We start from the raw sequence: 19207 nt of genomic DNA on the forward strand, positions 1-19207 counted from the left end.
ATCATGGGATATATATATATGAATCATGGGATATATATATATATATATATATATATATATATATATATATATATATATATATATATATATAAATCATGGGGTATATATAAATCATGGGATGTATATAAATCGATGAAAATAGAAACTGCAAGGATACACATTCAATGAATAACTAAGAAAAGTGTATTTAACATAAATGTATGATTTCTGTAGATGATAATTTAGGTAATAAATACCTAACAAGTAAGAGTAAATTCTGGTAATAATATTTAACAATTCTTACTTGCAATATATCGTAAACTCAACTTAATATATACTTGAAGTATCATATAGCAATGAATTTCATTTACTATTTTTTAATTCTTAGAAAGTTAAAGTTAACTGCAGCACATTTTTTATCACGAAACTTGAACAGCATCCTCCAATTCGAACGAAACTGATGTTCAAAGTATAGGAGTTATATTCCATTATATTTTTAAAAATATTTTTTTCAATGACTGATAAAACCTGAAATGTTTGCATACATGGAGTACTGTTTCCACAACTGGGATGGCATGTCAAGTACTAGTCTAAGAAGGGTTTTTAATCTATTAAATACTGAATAATCAATAAAGATTGAACCCTAAGAACATCGCTTTACATCAAGAGTTGAATGTATAGTTTATTAAACACGAGTGTTTGCCAGCTATCTATGACCTAAATTTCCAAGTCTGAAAACATTAATGATGACTTTTTGTGAAACGTCTATCTTATACAATTCTTATATTGGTCTTCGGGACAAGATCAAAGTGTAGTATCTGTTCCGGCAGATACTGCACTTAAGATAATTTGTACCAGTCAATGGAGGGGAAACCCTCTATACTGGGACAATTATTATTTTTGGTAACCAGAGTGACCCCTTTTAGGGGAGCTGGTTTTTACCTCACATTAAAAACGGCCTTGTGCCTAATTTGCTCAGTGGGGGAGCAAATAAACACCATCTGTTCCGGCAGATACTGCAAGCTATGACTAGCTATGACTAGCAAAGACCAGATGTGGGGGCAACCCCACATGCCTGACCTTTAACCAGCTCCCATTTCCCACCTCTCGGGAGCTGGTCCCCTTTTTCCCTTCCCCCTCCCTTCACTCCTCACATTAAAAATCGGCCTTGTGCCTAATTTGCTCGGTGGGGGAGCAAATAAATACCATCTGTTCTACAGATGCTGCACTTCTATTTCTTGTTCTCTTTCGGTGGAGGAGAAATCCTTCACGACTGAGACAATTTTTATTTGTGTACCTTTTCTCCACGTTAAAAAACGACCCTGGTGTCTAACTCTGTCCTGTGGGGAGGCATAGTAAATAGGTACAATTCTTATATTGGCGACTATTTGCAGAACATTAAACAAAGTAAAACTTATAAGGTTAGTTCAAAAACAATATCGTTTTTTGACACGCATATATATATATATATATATATATATATATATATATATATATATATATATATATTTTGTGTACAGAAAGTTGTTAGTTGAGACAGGTCATTGGTACCGTCGGTTTCAAGCCCGATAATAAGGCCCGTTTAAGGTATCCTTATCGAGCTCTCTTCAGCCAATATTCGTCTCTTTTTTTCCAAAAAAACTAATCATATATATATATATATATATAAATTACAATAAGTTTACCAAGGTAATCAAAATGGTAAACTTAAAATATATTATAAATATTAAAGAGTTAATATTTTCAAGTAAAGTAATCTTAACCAGATGTAAAAAGCTCAATAAAACCGAAAAGAAAATAGAGCTTATAATATGAACAAATGATTAATAAAACATGTTAAAAAACATCTTGAAAAAGAGTTAAAACATATTTAATTTTAAAAAGGAAGCACAAGATAAGTGGATAGTCCTTAATCCGCGGAGTTTCGAAGTGTATGTATGTGTGTGTGTGTAAAAAATACTGGAATACGGCATAATCACGTTGACAAACCGGTTCCCGCTGGATCACCGAAGTTAAGTAACGTTGACCCTGGTAAGTACTACATGGGTTACCGTTTGAAACTTCCAGGTGCTGTATGTATCCGCTTATCTCGACATTGTTTCCTGTCGTTCTGAACTTCTCCTTGCCACTGGCCCCGAAACAGTGTCGATTAAGGAGAGGTGTGGTTAGTGATTGCGCAACGCTTGTCTCACAATTACACGCGCAGCTACCTCTACAGTGGCATCCTTTGTCTATCAAGACTGAACGGAGGCATCGATATATCTGATAAAAACAACATTATTTTTGCACCAACCTTATAATGAATTGCATATCTGACAAAAACAAGACACCAACAGCAATTCGCATTCATTCTAGAGACTCGCATACACGAACATCTGAGATTTTACAACTAATTTGACGATGTAGGTGTCTCGAAAATCTTAGCATTAAGTGAAACATGCCTCAACTTAACTTTATGACTGGTTTTCTTCCACACAGATTATTCTTTTTGACAAGTAACGCAATTAATAATTAGAATATCAGATCTCCGTGTGATTTAAACTAATCATACACTACTGCGTTAGCTATACTAACTATGCTTCATCGACCGAGAACTGTACCTGAATGGGAAGGGGTGTGGCTTTTTCAGTCTAGACAGACTATGGATACCCACTGTAAGGGTGCCTGCGCGTGAGATTTTTGTGGCAAGAGTTGCGCACTCACCAACCACACCTCTCCTGAGTCGATATTGTTGAATACCAGTGACAAGTGAAGGTTCAGGACAACTGGAAATAATGCCAAGATAAGTGGAGCGCACATAAAGCGCCTAAAATTCTCAAATAGTCACCCGTCATGTACTAGCCAGGCTCAACATTGCTTAACTTCGGTGATCTGACGAAAAGCGGTAAGTCAACGTGATTATGCCGTATGTTGTACCTGAACGATTAGATGTTAAAAATAATAAATACAGCGCACTCTTTGGATACTAACCCCAAATGCATGTAGTTAGTGTTTTTAATATATTTCTAGTCATTGAATTGTTTTCATTAATTATTCTGATGCAGTTAGTACTAGCCAGAATAGTGTCTCCATATCTCAATCACTTAACCAGATTGTCACGTTTCCGAGACACCTTGCAGACTGAAATGACAGGAAAGTCTTACTTTTAATTTATTCTTGACCCGGAGAATTTTATATTGAATGTATTCAGCTTACTTGGCGACGCCAACCAATGATTGTTATTGAAAGAAAATCCTCTTTTACTCTCAACCACATAGTACAGGATGAGTCACGATAAACGGACGTTTTAGAACGCAACTTGCTCTCCTTGAGCTAAGGACATATTTACATTTAAAAAATTGTTTGAAATATTCGTAGCGTTTTATTTTATTTTAAAAAAAACATCCGTTTCCTGTGACTCATCATATAATTAGTCATTGTTTAAAAGATAGTCTAAAAGGAGTTGATTGGGAAATCTCCAGAAATTACATACGAGATGTCTAAGAGAGTAATGCCATTTCCACTCCATAAACAAAAGGAGGCAGCCGGTATTGAAATGGCTGTATAGCACAAGTATACAATAGGTCTTGTGAAATCCTATCCTTCCTAATAATCTCCTTAATAATTCTCCTCTTGTCTTCGATAAAATTATTGAGTCAATAACAATCAAGTGTTTGCCACTATTTCATAAATGCTAGACTACAATTTTATCGAGAGTACGTATAGAGGCTTCTGTTCTCTTTCATTAATTTTTGCGTGTCATATTTCGGTGAATGACAAGGTACTTGAGAAGACAACAAAAATGGAGGTAATAGTCCTTGATATATCCAAAGCCTTTGTAAGGATCTGTTTTTCTGCACAAATACGTAGCACAATAAGATCTTTATTTGACAAAGAAAAATCTCGATTATGACCGATGATCGGGCGTAAAAACAATATTTATGCGGATGAGCATCAGGATTTTATCTGTGTGTCTGTATTATTCCTTAAATTCATAAACTTCGTACCCCTCCTAATAAAATCTCTCTGTCTCTGTCTCTGTCTGTCTGTCTGTCTGTCTGTCTCTCTCTCTCTCTCTCTCTCTCTATATATATATATATATATATAAAAGTGAACGTGTCTGTGCATCTGTCTGTGTGTCCGTCTGTGTACATTTTCCAACGCAATAACTCTGTTAATTTTCAGTTTACAGACTCGAAATTTGATATACAGGGTATGGCGATTTTGGGAAATCTTTTTAACCCGTGTTCGGCTAGAAATCTTTTTGTTAAGCGGTCAAAGTTCAGCGATTTGACCTTTGAGATCTCTACCAAACTCCTCCGCTAATTTTTGGTCAAAACACTTGAAATTTTAGATATATGTTCCTTGGACATGGATCTAACTTAATAACTTGATTTGAACCTAAAACAAGAACTGTTAAGGGGTCATAATAGGGGTCAAATTTAAAAAAAAATGACCGCTTTTTTTGGAAGGGGGGCGGCTCAACATACACCTCCAAACTCCCCGGCCACGCCGGACTTAAATACTAGTAATTAATAAAATAAAAGAAAACAAACAGGCAGAAATCCAACTCAACATTAAAAAATAATCTTCAGTTTAATGCAGATTAAAATGGATAATAATAACTAAATTATATCTTTACCGGGACAACTACAAGGGACCACTTATCCCCTATAATATTAGCATTTTACCTGAAATATTTCTATAAATGGGGCACTATTTCCACAACTGGGCTGGCATGTCTACTACTAGTCCGAGAAGAGTCTCTAATCTAATAGATTCCGATTAATTAACAAGCATTGAGCCTTTGGTACATAGCCTCACTGTATCAGCAGTTAAATACCGATGAACATGGATGATAATGATTTAAAATAAGAAACATCTTCGCAACTACCGATCCCCATAATAATAGTATTTTACCTAATGACTTTCCATATATAAAGTACTGTTTTCACAACTCGGTTGGCATGTCTCAAACCCAAAAGATCACGAACGATCAACAAAGATTAAGCCCCACTGTATAAGCAATGGGTCTATTTTACAAGTATTTTAATGTAATGTATTTTGACGAGAATTTATCACATTCCAACGTAAATATCTCTAACACTAGTGTGGCCGGTAACAGTTGCAATAAACGTACTGAAAACAACGACCAAAATCTACCACAGAATTTAAAAGATTGAGTGCATACCTAGATTAAGCTGTGGGTTTTTTTTTCTACCGGGTAGTTTTCTATTCCTTGATGGTAACTTCTTGTTGAAATCGAGCTGGGGAGACGGCAGACCTCGTCTTGATGTTGAGGCAAATTTAACAACACGCAATGCGAATTGTAATATATTCATATATATATATATATATATATATATATATATATATATATATATATATATATATATATATTACTCTATTTTCACCCCAATAAACGCACAGTGCGACTTTGATGTTGGGGGACATACGTTGCAAGAATACTATGTGTGGGGGGGGCGAGATATCTGTTTACATTACAATTGAACTTTTGAATGTCAGTAGAGTTGGGAAAGTAGGAAATCAGAAGTGATTTCCAAAGTCTAACAGTTCTGGGAAGATACTATTAGAGTAGAAGGCTACCTAGGGATCTCCACATTCAGGGAGTACAAGGGCTTGTAGCACGTCAGAGCATTCACGGTTACAATACTTGTAGAACAGGCAGAGGGAGGCAACGTTACGACGATGGGACAGAGGTTGAAGCTTAGATGACAGTTCAGGAACTATAAGGCTGGCAACTCGCTTCTGAACCCTGTTCAAGAGCGAGAGACTTGTAGCAGATGCACCAGCCCAAATGTGACAACAGTAATCCATACATATTTTTTTACACGGTGGTCACCACTTATCAAGGCCCAGAAGCCACTCAGGGATAAGGGCTATTGCAAGTACATTACGTTAGTGTGGAGATTTGATGAAGTGTTTACTTAAGGGGGCGGTTCATCAGAAATTTGTTCACGTTGGACTTGAACACATCCAAGTTGTAGTCAGGTGGGAAGCAGGCAGACGGAACAGATTTCCACAGGCGTGCAGTTCTAAGAAAGAAGCTTTGTTCATGGAATCCACGTTTTGATTTAGGCACAGATAAAGAGTGGGGGGAATTTTTCACAGTGGATTCAGCTAGACGGGTGTTTTTCGTGAAAGATTGGCGAGGGGGGACCAGAGATTGGAGTTCAGACGAGCACCTGCCATGGAAATAACGATAAAACAAGGATAGGCTCGCAACGTCTCTTCTGTGGGAGAGAGGTTGCAGGGTAGAGAAAAGGGCATCCCCCACTAAGCCACGAAGTCTATTTTGTACTATGTCAAGGCAGGATAGGCTGTTTTTAGCAGCTCCTGCCCAGATATGGCAGCAGTATTCCATCCTTGGACGTATATGGAGGATTGGTGGCCTTGTAGAGATACAGGATACTTTCAGGCGAAAGTAGCTTTCTAACACCGTAGAGAGAGAGCCCACCTTCTTCGCCGCAGCCTTGGCAATGCTCTCAATGTATCTGTTCCAGCTCATGTTCCTTGTGAACGTTAATGTAAGGAGCCCGAAAGAAGTACCTTCAGGTAATGTGTATTTTGTCATAGCTATCGGTGGTTGAGAAGGTTTTTTGTAATTATTGAAGGAAAAAAGCTTAATGGCAGCATAGAATCACCCACAGATTTGAGGTCTTCCTTTAATTTTTTTGGCAGTTTCTTTGATATGTGTTCATTTTCTTCCTCTCGTGCCTGTTACAGAGTGTGGTGTCACCAGAAAATATACCCAGCTCAGAAACAAATTAATCAGGAAGGTCATTTATAAATATTAGGAATAATGAAAATTCAAGGATCGACCCTTGAGGTACATATTACCTTCACCTTCACCGAGGTGCACGACTTATATGATCTTCACCGAGGTGCGCGACTTGACACACACAAAAAAAAACAGCCTCTTAATCACCTGCTAACGCACGCGTCACTGTAACGTCCAATGAAAACAACAACAACCTTCTCACTCGACCTGCCTTTTATACCACTATCCCAATCCCTCCTCTTGCGCATGCGCCTGTAGATTCCTGACAACCTCGAGACTTCCGCTTATAAAAACCCAAGTTTTGTTGTCGCGCATGCCTATACAAGGCACAAACACATGGGCGTTTGTTTTGTTGGTAAGTACTACAGTACACCGGCATTCATATCATATTGTTTAGATAAACAGCCGTTGAGGACAACCTGGATTCTGCTCTTATTTTAGAAAGATCTAATTATGTTACGTACTCGTCCAGTGGTACTGTTAGAACTGATTTTCCTGAGAAGACCATAATGTCAAACCTTGTCTAAGGGGTTAAATATATCTAGGGTTATCGCTCTACCCTTCCCTGTGTTGTCCAGTGAATGGTAAACATGTTCAGAGATTACAGTTAGGATATCTGATGTAGAACGAGCTTGTCTAAATCCATATTATTGGTCAGTCAGAAGTTTATAGCAGCTAAAATGTGATGAACTAGAGCTTGATTAATTATAGACTGAAATATTTTGGCGAAAAGAGGGAGAGGGCTTATCGGGCGATAATTTAATGGGTCATTTCTTTCAGCAGATTTGCAGCAGTCGGGAAAGCAATTACAATTCAAAAATATTCCCAATATATTACAATTAAAATATATTTCCAATATATTATGTGCGAGATGTAAACACATAAACTACGCGTAAATTATCAAGTAAAGTCATTGCAGTTAATGAAAAAATATTTTTTAAAAACCACGTCATGCAAAAAGTTATTTAAAAAAACACGCTACCAACTTACCCACAGTGGAATTTTTACGGTCCGTTGTTCTATCATTGTTGCTAAGCGACGACATGGAAAAAATGGCTTTATCGATGATAGTGTTACATATCGGCATCATCGAAGGTTATCCTGAGGGGTACCAAATTGAGCTTTCGTTACATTTGAATATGTTATATAGAGTTCTTTATTTAGGGGCACTTTTTACGTTTGGGTGTATACTCTATATAACATCAAAGATTCCGTGTGCGTATGATTGTCTGTAATATAAATGGTTGTGTGTTTGATTATCATAAAGGGAATCGTGTGTGTGACATGTAATTTCTGAACCTACCTCTGTTCTCGCTGTTGAACCATCTGGCAATTTCTCATCCTGGAGGGAGACTTGATACCTGTTTGACGAAGATTTATTACTCCAAGACGATGAAATGGTTTTATAGTTTTTTATTTCACTTTCCCCAGAGGTTCTGCAGAAGTGGAAGTGAAATCGGCTTGTGCTAGTTCTTCTTCACACACGTCAGCGTTCGTCTCCCCCCCCTCCCCAGTTAAGAGGAATTTTTACGGTCCGTTGTTCTATCATTGTTGCTAAGCGACGACATGGAAAAAATGGCTTTATCGATGATAGATAAATTAAATCAACGGTTTCGATTATCGATTGTCGGCATTTTATGAGAAATATTGGGGACATAACTTTACTAAGATGAGTCCTAGACATATACACTAAAGTTCGGTAACTTTTAAAGTCGACTAGGAACGAACTCAAACACACAAAGACAAAGTTGCATGTATATAATTGAAAAGAAGATATATATATATATATATATATATATATAATTTATTCGCATAAAATTAATATACGAAAGTATACATTTATGCGTAAACTTTAAGTATTTACTTCAAAAATACTCAATACGTAGGTAGAGCTAGTAAGTAAGTTATAAAATGTATATGGCGATTAAGCTACACTGAATATTCCGCGTTTTATCCGCTCTAGGATTCTTCAGGCATGCATTTTATAACTTACTATATATATATATATATATATATATATATATATATATATATATATATATATATATATATATATATATTTATATAAAATGGGTTAATAAATTCCAACGAAAGAAAGATGTATATTTAAATAAGGGAGTAGTCACCAACAATGTGTATTTTTTAACATTATTTTATTATTCCGTGTCTTGTTTTTTCATTGAGAATTATGTTTGGATCATTGTAATAATGTTTTTAAGTCATTGAAATCGTTTACGTACGTTTCAGACGGTCTGATCCGTCCTCGTCAGAAATTATACCACTTAATGAACTCTTCAAATACATGTCATGCAAATGATCGTGTTTTATGTTATGGCCGTTTTCTTTTAGATGTTTTTGGTAATTGTATTAGAATCAGGAACTTAGAATCGGTACTTGAATTGGAATCGGGGAAAAATATTGGAACTGTTTTTTGACTACTTTCGATAAAAAACAAAAATATTTCCTCATTATTAAAAGAAAACAGAGAAAGTTTTGTCTTCTTTTTCTAATGAGTTTTGTTGCAATAATTTCAAGTAATTAAATTTACAAAATGATAGCAAGCCATCAAATTGATACGCATTGGTGTTTATTATAGAGTGGAGGGTATCAGCTTTTAACAGTGACTACAATTGTTTAAAAGTGCACATTAAAATTTTATCCATTACAACATTTTTCTACTGAAATACAATACTGCTTAAATAACACAGGTTGATATATGGGCAACAGGCATAATTACAATCTATTTACTTTTACGCTAGCATGATCTTACTCGCAGAGTGATTGATATATTATATGAAAGTCACCACTTATCAAGGCATGGAGGCCACTCGGGGATAAGTGTTATTGCGTGTAAAGTAATCAATGGGACAATATCGTAGTAATCATTAGTAATGGAGATTTAATTAATTAGATTACTTAAGGGGCAGTTCTTTCAGGATTTTGTTTATGTTGGACTTGAAGGCATCGAAATTGTAGTCAGGTGGGAAACATGCAAACGGAAGAGAGTTCCACAGACGTGCACTTCTAAGAAAGAAGATTTGTTCATGGAATCTCTCTCTCGCTCTTTATATATATATATATATATATATATAGAGAGAGAGAGAGAGAGAGAGAGAGAGAAAGAGAAAGAGAGAGATGTGTGTGTATGCGTGTGTGTGTATATCAGTTTGCTTGTCCGTCTAGGTTTGCTTTTTCTGGAAATCTATTTGGTCGCTCCTGCGAAAAATCATCATAGTCTTTTGTTATGTTAATGCTTGGACCGTTGTTGTATTGAACCGGGAAGCAGCACAGCGGAAGTGTGTTTCGCGGACAACCAGTTCTGGGAAAGAAGTTTTGTTCATGGAATTGTGTTTAGATTTAGGCACAGATAGAGAGTGAGAAAATCTTATCTAGTAGTTTTGGTTAGTCGAGTGTTTTTTTCTGAAAATTTGGCGAGTGGGGATCACACATTGGCGCTCCGTCGACCACTTGCCATGAAAAGACAATAGAAAATAGAGACAAGCTGGCAATGCTTTTGACTCTGGGAAAAGAGCTGCAGGGAAGCAAAAAGGGCATTGCCTACTATGGGTTGAAGCCGGTTTTGAACTCTACAATGCTAAGATGTGGCAACAGTGCTCGATTATAGATCTTAGCAGGCTCATATACAGATCGAGGATCGCATCGGCTATGAGATACCTAATGGTGCGGTAGAGTGATCCAATTATTTTACAAAACGAAAATCTTTCTATTTTCCATGACGTTGTTTTCAAAGTCTATTTCAGATGTAAAGAAACGATGATTAAAAAAAATGAAATTGTGAATAAGCATTAGAAAGTATATTTTTTAAAGTGTTGTTAACTTTTCCAATTAAAAATTATTAATAGTTTCTTGTGTTGTTTGTTAGAATCTGCTCTAACAGGGTAGGTAGATGAGCTGTACGGAGGTAACGTAACATTAACACTGCTGTCACTACTACATTTACCGTCTGTTGATTTGGATGGAAGGTTATTTCCTGCTTAGTTCCTTATCAACCAATCCGCTCCAATATAAATAATGTGGATGACGCTTTAGACTGCATCGTTTTAATTTGTAAATAGGCCATGCGTTTTAATGACACTAATTGACCATTTGGTGAAGTAACTGTTGGGTAAGAATGTGTTTAAACTTATCAAAGACTTATCTTTTTAGGTACGAAACTTCCGACCCAATATATATATATATATATATATATATATATATATATATATATATATATATATATATATATATATACCAACTTAAGGGGCAGTTCTTTCAGGATTTTGTTTATGTGGGACTTGAAGGCATCGAAGTTGTAGTCAGGTGGGAAACAGGCAAACGGAAGAGAGTTCCACAGACGTGCACTTCTAAGAAAGAAGATTTGTTCATGGAATCTCTCTCTCGCTCTTTATATATATATATATATATATATATATATATATAGAGAGAGAGAGAGAGAGAGAGAGAGAGAGAGAGAAAGAGAAAGAGAGAGAGATGTGTGTGTGTATGCGTGTGTGTGTATATCAGTTTGCTTGTCCGTCTAGGTTTGCTTTTTCTGGAAATCTATTTGGTCGCTCCTGCGAAAAATCATCATAGTCTTTTGTTATGTTAATGCTCAGCGAACGAAGAATTGGAATATTTGTTCGATGTACATACATATAATAATAGTACCCTTACTCTAGAATTATTCCCGGAAAACAACTGGTTTGGTTGAGATTACTCAATGGACATTTTTTTATCCTGACATACAATCAACCTGATTACATGGCATTAGTTGGATGTAAGAACAAATATTAATAAAATTATTCTTAAATAACAAACTATCCATGCTAAGTGCAATTGGACATGAAACACGCATTCTGAGTGCACGGGCTACTACATTCGCTCATTTTTCACGAACAAAACAGCTTAAAAATAGCAATAATTTTGTTTTTACTTATGAATTAGCACTTATTAAGGCTCGAAGCAACACGTGGATAAAAATGTTACTGAATCTAAGGTGGTAGTGTAGTAATCGTTAATACCAAAAAATGAGGTAAAATCCGTTCATTTATGGGGACGGCTCAACCAGAACTTGTTTACATTGGATTTGAACGCTACTATGTTGTATTCAACCGGGAAGCAGCACAGCGGAAGTGTGTTTCGCGGACAACCAGTTCTGGGAAAGAAGCTTTGTTCATGGAATTGTGTTTAGATTTAGGCACAGATAGAGAGTGAGAAAATCGTATCTAGTAGTTTTGGTTAGTCGAGTGTTTTTTTCTGAAAATTTGGCGAGTGGGGATCACACATTGGGGCTCCGTCGACCACATGCCATGAAAGGACAGTAGAAAATAGAGACAAGCTGGCAATGCTTTTTACTCTGGGAAAAGAGCTGCAGGGAAGCAAAAAAGGCATTGCCTACTATGGTTTGAAGCCGGTTTTGAACTCTACAATGCTAAGTAGTGGCAACAGTGCTCGATTATAGAGCTTACCAGGCTCATATACAGATCGAGGATCGCATCGGCTATGAGATACCTAATGGTGCGGTAGAGTGATCCAATTATTTTACAAAAGGAAAATCTTTCTATTTTCCATGACGTTGTTTTCAAAGTCTATTTCAGATGTAAAGAAACGATGATTAAAAAAAAATGTTGTTAACTTTTCCAATTTAAAATTATTAATAGTTTCTTGTGTTGTTTGTTAGAATCTGCCTTAAATGCGCTGTACGGAGGAAACGTAACATTAACACTGCTGTCACTACTACTTTTACCGTCTGTTGATTTGGATGGAAGGTTATTTCCTGCTTAGTTCCTTATCAACCAATCCGCTCCAATATCAACTGGGGTGATAGATAATGTGGATAACGCTTTAGACTGCATCGTTTTAATTGGTAAATAGACCATTTGGTGAATTAACTGTTGGGTAAGAATGTGTTTTAACTTATCAAAGACTTATCTTTTTAGGTACGAAACTTCCGACCCAATATATATATATATATATATATATATATATGTATATATATATGTATATATATATATATATATACATACTAGCAAAAGTACCCGGTGTTGACTGGGTTCAAAACAGCCTACAGAAAATGGACTGTGATTTATGAAAGTACTAGCGGGGGTACCCTGCGTTGCCCGAGTGTTTGTTTCCGGGACGGGGGGGGGTTTAAAAATGTTATGGTAGGTAAGTAAGAAGGATCAAACCCGGAGTCATGAGTAAAAGTAGGAAAATAAAGTGTGAAAAAAAACAAAACATCTGCAACGTTAACAGTTCGGCCTCGGCCACCAAGAAAAGTCCATTCCAGTTGTTTAGGGGGGAAAAAAACGACTACGGTAGGTCGGCGCGAACGTGAAAATACAAAGTGAATTGTCCAGCACGCTAACCACTACGCCACAGAGCACTGCAGCTTAGTTTAGTGATTTTAAATAACTTCACATGAAAGAACTACGAAGCCAAACCGTTGTTCTCTTTTCAACTGTTCCTTGTGAACGATCCCCAAAACGGTGTTAAGTGGTGGCAGGGGGAGGAGGAATTTATTAGAGAGAAAATATTTTACCACTTCCATTGATCTTAACCGATTTTGGCCGTGACTTCTCAGCAGAAAAAGTATAGAAATCTAAGATTATCGAGGAATTTGAGAAATAATAAGCGTATAACACACCTCAGCTATTGTTCTGCCGTTTGTGCATATTATATTTGCATGAAATATCTTGATTTTTAATCCTATTAAGGTCAAAATCCGACGGGAAAAATGAGTTCATTTTATTTATATAGAGAAGAGAAGATAATAGGTTATGAAAAGGAAGGGTTGTAAAGAGATAGCTTCGAATTTGGGGTATCAAAACCAAAGCAAAATATGATGAAGTAAAAATAAAATAGATAAACCCCATAATTTATTATACCATACCTGTTCACACTGAAACACTTATCACAATATTCTGTGGATCTATATAAAAAAAAAAACATTGTTAAACTTTGTGACATATTTCACTTCTATGGAGGTCAGGCGCGAACGAACACCCCAGAATTTTATTATACCATACTTCTTCAAACTGAAACATAATTATCAAAGTATACTTACGCAGATAGATATAAAAAGTATTTATTAAAGTTTGTGCCTATTTCCATTCTATGGAGACCAGGCGCGAACGCAGACCCCACAATCTTATTATACCATCCCTATTTAAGTGAAAACATACTTATCAAAGTATTATTATGTACATCTATATCAAAATAATTTGTAAACGTTTTTTTTATTTTAAAATGTTTTATTTCAATACTTTGACGACCAGGCGCGTACGCAAACCCCCCACACACATTTAATCAATCATCATTATGCCATATCAAACATACCAATACCTGTGTCCCGATACGTCTTCTATCATTATATGTTATCAGTTTTCTATAATAGTCAACCATATATGAACCTATTTGTGACCAGACACACACACAGACGTCTAACTTGATATATATATATATATATATATATATATATATATATATATATATATATATATATATATTTACCAGTGGTGAAAAAACCGGACTAGAGTGCTCAATGTGTAGTCAGAGCAGTACATAGGAAATTTATTACTGTGAGTCCAGAATGAGTTTACAAATTGTTTCAGCTTTTTCCTCTCTTTGAGGATTTTCCTATATTTATTTAAATTTCCTATATATATATATATATATATATATATATATATTACAAGGTGGTCACCACTTATCAAGGCTCGAAAGCCACTCAGGGATAAGGGTTATTGTAAGTAGAGTACGTTAGTGTGGATATTTAATAAAGTCCCTATTTAAGGGGCGGTTCATCAGAAATTTGTTTGCGTCGGACTTGAAGACATCCAAGTTTTATTTAGGTAGGAAGCAGGCAGACGGAACTGAGTTCCACAGGCGTGCAGTTCTAAGAATTAAGCTTTGTTCATGGAATCTACGTTTTGATTTAGGCATAGACAGTTGATTCAGCTAGACGAGTGTTTTTCGTAAAAGATTGGCGAGGGGAGACCAGAGATTGGACAGCACATTCTGGGGAGAACCATGGCTGGCTGGTAGGTTTTTGTTGGAATTTTTTAGATGGTATGAATCGGTCTATGCCTATAATTAACCATTCGGTCAGCTCTGGTACACATCCTTTTTAAACATGGAATGCAGAAGTAGATCAGATATAAATGTACGGAAGCTATCTCAGTCAGCCATGAAGTATTGGTATACAGTACAGTGGAGGGGTACGTCTGGGGACTTATTGCATTTCATTTTTATCTTAATTGATGCGACGGAGTGGTCAGAGGATCGTAGAGGAGAAAGAACGGAACATGAACATAGCTCAGGGGAAGTTGAGAGAAAAAGTTTTACTGATCTGTAGTATCGGGCACTCGTGAACAATCTTAGTGAGGTCATAAGCAATGGCAAAATCATGACAGAACCTCTCCTCATCGTCCGTCTTATTTGAGTAGGTCAGCCATTCCACGTCATGGACGTTGAAGTCACCACAGATGTGGATGTTAGCCGAAGGATGTGCAGACAGGATGTGGTAAACTCTACACTCCATTACTGTTTATAAAGTTAATTTCGTCGGATCTCTCTATTTTCCCGAGTTTTATTTACTTTGTTTCTTTTGTGGACACGTTCACACTTGCACTCACCGCCTTCTGAACATCCACGATCTATGGTGGTCATTATTCCCAGAGTTACTCCTTTATTTGAAGAGTGGACATGGTTGCATCTCCGTGTATTTGGCCTCTGTGGGGTTGGAAGTGAGTTTGTATAGAGTGTAGCGTGGCCTTTCTTTTTACCTGAAGTGGAGTTATTTACTTTATCATAAGATGACAATTAGCAGACTAGTCTAACCTATTAAAGCCGGAACAACCTCGCCGCGATCTTGCCGAAGCACACACACAAAACTTAGCTTTTACAACTTAAAACTGGTGTAAGGTTAAGTCCTGGGTACCCGCAATCTAGTTGGATCCCCCTCGGTCCCTGATGCATGTTAATGCTATAATTTTATAAGTTACTATCTAGTATAGCCTGTTTTTTCATTGGGCTACTTCAGAGTTGCTCATAGAACTTTTCGTTTTGTCTCGCAGCTGACAAAGCCACCGATTATGTTGCCGGATTTGAACTGGTCACGCCCTCCTTAATAAAGGGTTACTAAACGCATCTATGAAGAATTAGGTTAAGTGGATCTTCACAGTTAACACTTTCCCTATCTCTGTGACCCTATATGCTAACCTACTTACCAAGCCCTTGAAAGTACCACGTCTCGATCTGGTTTTATTGTTATAGTGCCCGAGCAGCGTCGGGAGCATTTGTGCCCTTGCTGTACTGGGCTGCTACTTGGTCGAACATACCTTTATTGGTGCAGTTCGGATGATCATAGAGCTATTCTCCGATCGTTTCTGATACTAGACCGTCAGTAAAGCTGTACGCCAAGTTTACTCCTTCTGGGTCTGTTAGCTGGAATACCTGCTCTTTCTTTTTCAGAGCTGTTAGCCATGGCCTCAATCGGATGGATTTCTAATAAAGGTTGGGATGTTCGATTGACATGTGAAAACGATGTGAAATTGGGCCTGGTTAGTGATAGCCACTTTGTTTAGATATAAATTATTTTTGTTGTAGCCGAGGTTTAAACAAAAAGCTATATCCACAGAATATTCATTACAAATTTTCAAAACCAAGGGCAGAAGAAATAATAACCCACTTTAGCTTTTCTGTAGTTTTATGGTATTTTATCTTTCGTCTATAGATACAGGGTTGATTTGGTTAATATTGTGTTGAGTTTCAACAGTTCCTGTGTTCTTATGGATTTTTATTAGTCTGTTTTCTTAGGTTGTTATGTCCGCATATATACTTTCTCAGGACGTCTCATGGTTTTTCAGGGCTCAAATGTGATACTGTTCGTGATCACTTAATGGCAAGGACCGATGTTGTGTTTTGTAATAACCACAGGGTGTATCCTGGTTTTATGGCATCAATATGCAATTATATCGTTTGTCGGGAGAGGGTTACTTGGTTGAGAAAGGTGTAAGGAACGGCAACCAGCTACCCGGGGAGTAAATGTGTGACCCGTCCCTCAGTGTAGCAAGACATTTCACTCGATTTGATTGGTCTTAATTTCACGTTTGGGTTGATATGTCGCGTCTTCGTCGATCTCTCGTGCTAGAAGGAAAACAATTCCATGCACACAAAAGAAAGAAACAACTCCGTGCTCTATTCTACTGATTAAATTCAAGATAACCTTCAATATATATATATATATATATATATATATATATATATATATATACTTGTCCGTAGTTTAGTGGTGATTTTGACAGACTCCGCTGAATCAAACAGTTTAATTTCTCTCGGGATCGCGGTGGAAAGATGCGGGAAGAGAGGGGTGTGGCGACTCTTCGACTGTGCTTGACTCAAACTCAACTCAATTCTCTAAATGACTGTTTTGACGTTGAGACCGGGGAAGGGTGAGACCGGGACCGCTTCTTGGGCCAATCGCATCCACTTACGTCACGTCTAGGGGAGGGTCGCTCTTCCCCATATGCACTGTGTGCATCTGTGGTTCTACCAGAGCGCTCATGCCCCGACAAGGTCACTCCCGCGACCTTGGGGGGTCGCAGGCTTGTACTTAAACTATAAACCTCTTTAGACTCTAATCCTGAGTCATTCTATTTTCGGAGTACAATTTACAAACAAAAAAACATATTGTGGGAGATTTTCATAACAATGAAAATCCAATCCAATCTTTCTCTCAACACACCAACGATAATTAAATGATAAAAACCCCATATCTTTCCGGCTTATCCAGTATTTCGAGAGTCTTGACCTCCCTTGACGTGCATGTCACAAATGTGCTACCTCATATTTTTTTCGTATTCTAGACAGTCTTACTGCAAGATAGACAGTCGATACTCAAAACAAAGCTTACAAAAATAAACACTTTCGTCTCTGACAGTTAAAGATAGTAAGAAAACCCTGGCTATAACTAAATAATTACATGCTTATGGTAACAAAATATGTACGTATTGATGTACAAATGTGTACATATTGAAGATGTTAGTCAAGTTTTGCAAAACTATTCATGCAGCAAGATCTTCGATATGATTTTACAGCATCCTCGTACTATCGTTATTATAACTTGAAAGTAAACTCACCGTCAAGGAAATAGTATAATTAAATGAATTCAGCTCAATAAGGTAATTAACCTTAATCTTGCTTATATTCAAGACCGAATCCTAATTGCATTGTGTAGATATCCATTGTATACTTATTATTAAAGCGACATTTAATACACACATACACAAGCATGAGTATATATGGATGATGTTTGTCTGAATTAATATAAATAAAGAAATGCGTGTGTATTCATGTATTTAGGCATATATATATATACATATATATATATATATATATATATATATATATATATATATATAAACTGCGTCAATCGCTTTATTGCAGATTAGTAAAATATCAATATTTTACTTAATATAAGTCACACAAAAATGAAAATTGTATCACCAAATGACTGCTTCAAGGTTTGTTATTACCTAAAATTTTATTCAAATCCATGAAATATTCACGAAGTTATGACATTTTATTTATTATCGAGTAATTTATAGTGCCCATCTCTTTATTGCAGGTTTTTTTAAAATGCCAGAAAAGAGGCCGTTAACGGTTATCGAACAGGAAAGGCTTGTTGCTGAATTCGCAGAAAAATTGCTCATCAAAGATTTAGCTATGGATCTTGAAAGGGATCCAAGAACTTTGGTTTCATTCTTGAACAAACTGAACACCAAATCCAGAAAAGATAAGGAAATAAGGAGAAACGTTTGCTTGAGGAGAATATGGCTGAAGAATAACTTTTCGGCAGATCGAGAAGATATCCAGAAAATAAAAAAAAAGTATAACTCTGAAGTGTTCAATTGAATATCTATCTATCCATCTATCTATCTATCTATCTATCTATCTCGCTCTCTCTCTCTCTCTCTTATATATATATATATATATATATATATATATATATATATATATATATATATATATATATATTTACTACCATTTCATCCCGGCGTTCCCCGGGTGTGTGGAAGTGTATGTTAAGCAAAAAAATAGATAAATAAAAGTGGTCATTTTTAACCCCTTAACATATATTGTGTGGGGCTCAAATCAAGTTAGTAAGTTAGATCCATGTCCAAGGAATCTATATCTAAAATTTCAAGTTTTTAGACGCAAAATTGTCGGAGGTGTTTGGTAGGGTTCCCACAGGTGAACTTTGACCCCTTAACAGCCAAATTTCTCGTCGAAAACCGATCACATAGATATTCCACAATCTTACCCTGTATATCCAATTTCGAAACTGTAGTCTGAAAATTGCGTAGGGAAATGTACACAGACACACACACAGACAAACAGACACACAGATACACAGACACGTTCACTTTTATAGATATATAGACA

The sequence above is a fragment of the Euprymna scolopes genome, chromosome 8 (genome assembly GCF_053919585.1).
Source record: "Euprymna scolopes isolate OS-2025 chromosome 8, ASM5391958v1, whole genome shotgun sequence".
Taxonomy (NCBI): Eukaryota; Metazoa; Mollusca; class Cephalopoda; order Sepiida; family Sepiolidae; genus Euprymna; species Euprymna scolopes.